General features: G+C 31.5%; 1 non-coding gene across 1 annotated transcript; it reads left to right on the plus strand.

The window, feature by feature from the left end:
• Positions 1-4,278: 4,278 nt before the first annotated feature.
• Positions 4,279-4,358, plus strand: TRNAL-UAG (transfer RNA leucine (anticodon UAG)). Its single transcript has one exon. It is a non-coding gene; the product is annotated as a tRNA-Leu (tRNA).
• The last annotated feature ends 5,282 nt before the right edge of the window (positions 4,359-9,640 follow it).

Raw genomic sequence — 9,640 nt, forward strand, 5'->3', positions numbered from 1 at the left:
TCAACACCCATCAATGCATGGTGTTCTTCGACTGATCGTTACTCTCGATGGTGAGGATGTTATTGATTGTGAACCCATATTAGGGTATTTACACAGAGGAATGGAAAAAATCGCGGAAAACCGAACTATTATACAATACTTACCTTATGTAACAAGGATATAGAGAGATTGTAGAAAGGGGATAGGATAGTTATTTTTGCAAGAGACTTGTTGTAAATTCCTTAACTTAAGAAAGAAAAAAGAATAAAAACACAGATACATAACATAAAAAAAAGAATAAATAAGACGAGATTCGACCTCCCCCTACATATTTAATTTCCTCTCCTATACAAAAACTAGCAAGACCCACTCCATTGGTAATTCCATCAATAACACCCTTATCAAAAAACTCCGTGAGTTCGGTTAACCCTCTTATACCGAGGGTAAAGACCCTAGTATAGAAAATATCTATATAACCACGATTATATGACCAACTGTATATATTTTTTTTTACTTGATCTAAAAATTCTTTTTTAGGATTTCCTTTGTAAAAAGAGTTTATTAAATCCAAATTCTGAAAAAAAGAATAAGCGGATCCATAGAAGATATATGCTATGAATAAACCAAAGATAGCTAGACTTACAGAAGAAATTGCATTAGTAATAAATTCATATGAATTTACAAAAGAATTAGAACTTTCCTGGGTAAAGTTTATTGAGGGAGTTAACCACTTTGATAATATGGTTAACTCTGCTATTCCATTACCAATTCCTCCATTATCAAAAGAGATTCCTATGAATCCAATGAACAAAGTGAAAAGTAGTAATATAAGAAGAGGAAATAACATAGTATTTCCCGTTTCATGCGGATAGGCAAAAGTTTTTTTAGCCCCAAAAGACGTAGTAAAGGATCCTATCCTATTTCTTGTATTACCTTGAATTTTTGGTATATTTTGTGAAAAAAAAGAAACTCCACTCTTCGTTGTTGATAAAACGAAATCCCTATTCACTCCTTTGGGTATCCTTTTTCCCCATAAGGATATTGAATACAAGGAACTCTCTTTAGTGCTACTGTAATTTTGAAAATGAACACGCAAATACCCATCAAATGTAAGTAAATATATCCGAAACATATAAAAGGCAGTTAATCCTGCAGTAAAGGAGGCTATTATTCCAAAAAAGGGCGAATACAACCAACTATTACTAAGGATTTCATCTTTGGACCAGAAGCAAGCAAGAGGTGGAATACCACAAAGAGAAAGTGTACCCCATAAAAAAGTAGTTCTTGTGATTGGAATGTATTTTCTTAAACCGCCCATAAGAACCATATTTTGACTTTTATCTGGTGAATATCCAACAAGAGGTTCCATTGAATGAATAACGGATCCGGATCCCAAGAACAATAAAGCTTTTGAATAAGCATGAGTGATCAAATGGAATAAAGCAGCTTGATAAGAACCTATACCTAGAGCTAACATCATATAACCCAATTGAGACATTGTAGAATAGGCTAAGCTTCTTTTAATATCTCTCTGAGCAAGAGCTAAAGTAGCTCCTAAGAATAGTGTTATTGTACCTACTAAAGAAATAAAACTCATTATCAAAGGTAAAGATATGAAAAGAGGAAGAAGTCGAGCTAGAAGAAAAATTCCCGCAGCAACCATAGTTGCTGCGTGTATAAGAGCCGAAATAGGAGTGGGCCCTTCCATAGCATCGGGTAACCATACGTGAAGAGGGAATTGTGCGGATTTCGCAACTGCACCAAGGAATAATAAAAAAGCACACAAAGTAGTAAGTAAAGAGTTAATTCCATTATTAGGAATCCAGTTATTAGCTATTTTGAACAAATCCCTAAACTCTAAACTACCTGTTATCCAAAAAAAACCTAAAATTCCTAATAATAGACCAAAATCCCCTACACGATTAGTTACAAAAGCTTTTTGACAAGCACTCGCTGCGATTGGTCGTGTAAACCAAAAGCCTATCAATAAATAAGAACACATTCCCACGAGTTCCCAAAAAAAATAAATTTGTATCAAATTGGAGCTAGTAACCAATCCCAACATGGAAGTATTGAAAAAACTTATATAAACAAAAAATCTCAAATATCCTTCATCGTGAGACATATAACCATCACTATAAATAAGAACCAGGATTCCTACAGTAGTAATTAGTATTAACATAATAGAAGTAAGTGGGTCAATCAAGTATCCAAATTCTAAAGAAAAATCATTATTGACGGTCCAAGACCATAGATATTGATAGATCGAACTTCCATTTATTTGTTGAATAGACAGTTGAACTGAGAATACCATAGCTATACTTAAGAGTAAAACACTAGGAAAAGCCCATATGCGACGAAGATTTTTTGTTGCTGTCGGAATAAGAATAAGGCCAAATCCCATTGACATAATAACTGGAAGTGGGAGAAGAGGGATTACCCATGCATATTGATATGTATGTTCCATAAGAAAAGAAATTGCAATTTTTACTTCAATTTTTACTTCAATTTTTCTATAAAATTGTTTCCGATTCACCAAACCAATTCTTATCTCTTTCTGAAAGAATAAATAAAAAGAATAAGAAAAAATACTGAAATTCTTAATTTTTCCAAAATTTATCTCATTGAAATAATTAAAAATTAAGAATGGGTTTAGTTGGTTAAATTAAAAAAGTTAATAAAATAACTAGGTAACGAAGTTATTTTATTAACTAAATAAAGATATTTATAAAAATAAAAAAAAAAAAGTGGAATCATTTTACTTTCTATTCATAATTCATTTTTATATTTCTTTAAAACAAAGATGAAACAGCTCTCTTGTTCCATAATTAACTGATTGAGTGAATTCCAATGAAAACCTATGTTTATAAGAAATTATCGAATAGTCCTTACTTCATATAGAACTAAAATTCTAATGACTATAAATTACCTAAGTTTTAGAATGTCTTGTTTAAGAGACTCAGTATTTTTTGTTTTGATTGGAATTCCTTTCCTTTATGGAATACCATTCTGAACTTAATTAACTATTTTCATTTTCCCTTCTTTTTATCCCCCCGTCTTATCTTATATGGGGGATAGGCTTCCATACCATATATCTATATATGGAGTATACTTGATATATAAATAGATATAAATAGATTTAAATGAGAAACCCTTCTATATATTCTATATTATTAAAAAAAAAGTATAAAATATATAAAGAAAAAATGTTAAAAAATTCTTGTTGTCTTATCCGCATTAGACAAAATGAAGTAAAAAATAATTCAAAATTTAAGTATCTTTCAGTATCTAAGTATAAATACTAATAAAAAGAAGAAAGAAGGATTGATTTGCAGCAATAGATGTCTTTCACATACAACTAGAAAAAAGTAATTTCCTTTTTGAATGGCAGTTCCAAAAAAACGTACTTCAATGTCAAAAAAGCGTATTCGTAAAAATATTTGGAAGAAAAAGACTTATTTTTCCATAGTACAATCTTATTCTTTAGTAAAATCAAGATCATTTTCGAGCGGTAATGAGCATCCAAAACCAAAGGGTTTTTCTGGGCAACAAACAAATAATAAGATTTTGGAATAATATGAATTGACTTATCAAAAAAGAATTCCAATTATTTAATAATTTGGATTCTTCTTTGAATGTACTTTTATGTGTCGAATTACTCGGTACAATATTCTTAGAACAAAAAACCCCTCTTATCTTATATATACAAGAAAAAAAAAGTTTTGTTTGGTATACTGTGTGCTAAGTATTCTTTTCCTATCAATGAACTTTTCATAATTTTCCTAATAGAATCCTCATATTCTATTAGGAAAATTATGAAAAGTGGAGTATTCTTACAATAGGACTTACAACTTCCACCTATCTTCTCCAAAATCATAAGGTTAGTAAATCTTATTAATAAGAGCATAAAGACTTTCATTCTAGAAATTTTTAAAAAATCCAAAAAGCCTTTTCTATTTATCCATTTTATTTTAATTTCATCATTAAATAGAAACCCTTTTGGATTTTTTTCATTGTATTGAAAGAATTTTCAAAATGTAAAGGGGAAATTAATTAGAAAAAATTAGTTCTATAATTGCAAGTTAGAAAAAAGAAGTTCCAACTCTTTCAAGCAGTGTTTGTGTTTCTATTGGGCAAAGCAAGAGTTTATTGTAAAAAAAAAAAATGGAAACGATACTACCAAACGAAGTCTATTTTAATGAAAACTCTAATGTTCCTAAATTTTATGGACTTTCCCAATATCGACGATTCCCAAGATAATAGCTATTATTCTTTTAAGTTACCTATTATTTGAAGTTAGCCGCCATGGTGAAATTGGTAGACACGCTGCTCTTAGGAAGCAGTGCTCAAGCATCTCGGTTCGAATCCGAGTGGCGGCATTCTTGAAAAAGAATACAATAGATTAGAAATCAATTCGAAATTTACAATTTTGTAATGGGACCTTCCCCTTATGCTATTTGCAACTTTAGAACATATACTAACTCATATCTCTTTCTCAACGATTTCAATTGTGATTACGATTCATTTTATAACCTTATTAGTTCGTGAACTTGGAGGATTACGCGATTCGTCAGAAAAAGGAATGATAGTTACTTTTTTCTCTATAACAGGATTCTTAGTTTCTCGTTGGGCTTCCTCGGGACATTTTCCATTAAGTAATTTATATGAGTCATTGATCTTCCTTTCATGGGCCCTGTATATTCTTCATACCATTCCTAAAATACAGAACTCTAAAAATGATTTAAGCACAATAACTACGCCAAGTACTATTTTAACGCAAGGCTTTGCCACATCGGGTCTTTTAACTGAAATGCATCAATCCACGATACTAGTACCTGCTCTACAATCTCAGTGGTTAATGATGCATGTCAGTATGATGTTATTAAGCTATGCAACTCTTTTGTGCGGATCCTTATTATCTGCCGCTATTCTAATCATTAGATTTCGAAATAATTTCCATTTCTTTTCTAAAAAGAAAAAAAATGTTTTAAATAAAACATTTTTCTTTAGTGATATTAAATATTTTTATGCAAAAAGAAGTGCTTTAAAAAGAACCTCTGTCCCTTCATTTCCAAATTATTACAAATATCAATTAACGGAGCGTTTGGATTCTTGGAGTTATCGTGTCATTAGCCTAGGATTTACCCTTTTAACCGTAGGTATTCTTTGTGGAGCAGTATGGGCTAATGAGGCCTGGGGATCCTATTGGAATTGGGATCCTAAGGAAACTTGGGCATTTATTACTTGGACCATATTCGCAATTTATTTACATAGTAGAACAAATCCAAATTGGAAGGGTACGAATTCTGCACTTATAGCTTTGATAGGATTTCTTATAATTTGGATTTGTTATTTTGGTATAAATCTATTAGGAATAGGCTTACATAGTTATGGTTCGTTTACATTAACACCTAAATGATTACATAAAATAAAACCTTCATGAAATGAAGGTTTTTACTTTTATGTTTTATTTGAGAACCCCTTGAACGCCTTATCAAAGGGTTCTCAAAAATTCGAGATAGATCTAATTATACTTTTTTACTTATTTCTGCATTATATACTTTTTTACTTATTTCTGCATTAATAGAGCAGACGAGTAAAAAAAAGCAAACCTATTTAGGATAATAATTGGATAAGAGAGCCTCTACCCTGTCAACGGATAGGGAGAGAACAAAATCTGGATAAATACCAATTCCTATTACTGGTAAAAAGATACAGATTAAAATAAAGAGTTCTCGTGGTCCAGAATCCACAAAATTTGCGTTTGGAACATTAAATAGCTTGTATCCATAGAACATCTGGCGTAACATAGATAATAAATAAATAGGAGTTAATATCATTCCAATTGCCATTACAAAAGTAATTAGTGTTTTTGGCATTAACAGAAATTTTGGACTAGTAATTAGTCCAAAAAATACTACTAATTCTGCGACAAAACCACTCATTCCTGGTAAGGCAAGAGAAGCCATTGAAAAGCTACTAAACATGGTAAAAATTTTAGGCATTGGGATAGATATTCCCCCCAGTTCTTCGAGATAAACAAGACGCATTCTATCAGAAGCGGTTCCTGCCAAGAAAAAAAGTGTAGCACCAATAAATCCATGGGATAATATTTGTAAAATAGCTCCATTGAGTCCAATGTTGGTTATGGAACCAATTCCTATAATTATGAAACCCATGTGAGATACAGAGGAATAAGCTATTCTTTTTTTGAAATTTCGTTGACCAAGAGAAGTTGAAGCTGCATAGATTATTTGGATCGCTCCTATTATTACTAACCAGGGCGAAAATAGATAATGAGCATGAGGTAACAATTCCATGTTGATCCGAATCAATCCATATGCTCCCATCTTTAATAATATTCCCGCTAAAAGCATACATGTACTATAATGTGCTTCCCCATGGGTATCTGGTAACCACGTATGTAGGGGTATAATCGGCAATTTGACAGCATAAGCAATAAGGAAGCCAAAATATAAAAGTATTTCCAAGGTTGCAGGGTATGATTGATTAATTAATCTTTCCAAATCTAATCCTGGTTCGTTGGAACCATATAAGCCCATACCCAGAACTCCGATTAAGAAAAAAATGGAACCGCCTGCAGTATACAAAATAAACTTTGTAGCTGAATATAGACGCCTCTTCCCCCCCCACATGGATAAAAGTAAGTAAACAGGAATTAATTCTAACTCCCACATGATAAAAAAAAGTAAAAGGTCTCGCGAAGAAAATAATCCTATTTGACCACTATACATTGCGAGCATCAGGAAATAGAATAATCGCGAATTCCGTGTAATTGGCCAAGCTGCTAAAGTAGCTAAAGTAGTGATAAATCCTGTCAATAAAATAGATCCTAATGAAAGTCCATCGATTCCCAATCTCCAGTGGAAATCGAAGACATCTATCCATTTATAATCCTCCTTTAATTGGATTAAGGGATCCTCCAGTTGGAAATGATAACAGAACGCATAAGTCATTAGAAGGAATTCTAATAAACAAATAGATATAGTATACCACCTAACGACTTTGTTTCCCTTATGAGGTAAAAAGAAAATTAATGAACCTGCAAATATCGGCAAAACAACAAGTATTGTTAACCAAGGAAAATAACTCATGATAAAGTGATAAAGACAAGATACGTTTTGACCAGAAAAGCCCGTGCTCGATTATTTCGAGCACAGGCTTCTTCGGTAAAGAGGAATCAGACGATTCGAGTGAAGTTTTTTGTAACGTATCAATAAGATAGAGCCATGCTACGTGTTGTTTCAGGCCCTAAATAAACGCGGACACTTAAAAAATCTGTCGGGCAGGCAGATTCACATCTCTTACAACCCACACAATCTTCGGTTCTCGGCGCGGAAGCAATTTGCTTGGCTTTACATCCATCCCAGGGTATCATTTCTAATACATCTGTTGGACAAGCTCGTACACATTGAGTGCATCCTATACATGTATCGTAAATTTTTACGGAATGTGACATTGGATCTATAAATTTTTCTTTTCAACATAAAATTTTTCGATCTGGTAAAAATGAAATTAGTACTATAATGAGTCATATGTATTGTAGACACCAGACGAAGCAATGGTTTATCCAAACTTCAAAAAAAAAAATCTATTTTTTAATCTGTTTGTGAGAAAGCGTGAAGAGAGCCAAGAGACTTTAATTTTGGATTTCAACAATAAATAAGAAATAAGAAAGAATTTTACGAATTGTACAGACGAATTCGAATTAGCCAATAAATTGGCTATCGTCTTTTCAATATAAATTATTGCAATATTCAAATTGCAATATCAATGAATTACAAATACAAAAATTCATTTAAGTGAAAAAGAATACTATGCAATAATCTACTAAAAAAAATGGATATTCTCAAATAATACTAAGAAAATAGTATTGATTTCTATTTATTTTAATATGTGCGCCTTTGTTTAGAGGATTCTATGTCTAATTATTCAAAAGTCTAATTATTCAATAAATTAGATTGATTGATACGAGTGGATTTCCTATTACGATGGATGGAAGAAAGAATGGATAGTCCAATAGCGGCTTCAGCAGCTGCAAGGGCTATAACAAAAATTGCGAAAATATCTCCTTTTAATTGGCGACTATCAAATAGATCAGAAAATGTTACGAGATTTAGATTAATTGAATTCAGTATAAGTTCAAGACATATTAGAGCTCTAACCATGTTTCGGCTTGTGATCAATCCATAGATACCAATCGAAAATAAATAGACACTCAAAAAAAGTACATGCTCAAACATCATTAACTAACTCCTTATCAATCTCGATTCATTTCAATATGAGGGCAAGAATTGAACCGATTCAATTAATTACAATAGAACAATTACACAACAAAAGAAAAAAAAAAAAAAAAAAAAGGAGGTATTTGTTGGCAGTAGATGGATTTTACTAAATCAAAATTGTGATTCTTTAGTTATTTATTTTAGATTTGCAATTCTTATAATTTGTACTTTTTCTAAGTTTTCTTATTGCCGAGCCATAGTAATTGCACCTATTAAAGAAACTAGAAGAATTATGGAAATGAGTTCAAACGGAAGATAAAAATCGGTTGCTAAATGAATTCCAATTTGTTGAACATTATTTATGAGACCCTGTTCTACTATTTGGTTTGATCTTGTAGTCCAAAGAATTCCATACCACGACGTATCTGGGATAGTAGTCATTAGTGAAAAAACAATAGTTATACAAACGAGTGAAGTGAACCCATCTCCAATAGTCCAATAATTCTTATCTTTAGACCATTCTGAGCCATTTACGAACATTACAGCGAATATGATCAAGACATTTATGGCTCCCACATAAATAAGAAGTTGTGCGACAGCTACAAAGTAGGAATTTAATAAAAAATAGAATAAGGATATACAAACAAGAACTAATCCCAGCGAAAAGGCAGAATAAATGGGGTTGGTAAGTAATACTACTCCTAGACCCCCTAGTAGAAGAACAAATCCCCCAAATAGCATAAGAATCTCATGTATTGGTCCAGGTAAATCCATTATGGATAAAAAGAAATTAATAGTATAAAATTTTTCATGAACTGACTAAAACTAAAGGATTCAAGGAAGGAAAAAAGGATTAGGGTATTTTTTTGTGTATAAACTTATAGTTATAAATTATATTATATCACGAAAATCTAGTCTGATTTAAAATAAGAAATAATTTCCAATAAGCAGTAGTTTTTCGTTTTTCTTTATAGTTTAATTTTAAAGTTTAATAAAGAATTATTAGATTTTTATAACAGAAAGACAAAATCAAAGTTTAGTAATCAGTAATCGTTCTTGAATTCGAAGATTTTTCTTTGTTTATTTTACTTTCAGACGAATTCCTAATTGTTTGAATTGTGTAATCTCCCATTATGGAGATTGGTAACCGACTTAAAGCAATTTGATTGTAATTCAATTCATGACGATCATAGGTAGAAAGTTCATATTCTTCAGTCATTGATAAACAGCTTGTTGGACAGTACTCAACACAATTGCCACAAAATATACAAACTCCGAAATCAATACTATAATTAAGCAATTGTTTTCTTTTAATATCCTTTTCAAATCTCCAATCCACAACGGGTAAATCTATCGGACATACGCGAACACATACTTCACAAGCAATACATTTATCAAATTCAAAGTGGATTCGC

Source organism: Triticum urartu, unplaced genomic scaffold (genome assembly GCF_056163025.1).
Source record: "Triticum urartu cultivar PI428250 unplaced genomic scaffold, HENAU_Tu73 scaffold869, whole genome shotgun sequence".
Taxonomy (NCBI): domain Eukaryota; kingdom Viridiplantae; phylum Streptophyta; class Magnoliopsida; order Poales; family Poaceae; genus Triticum; species Triticum urartu.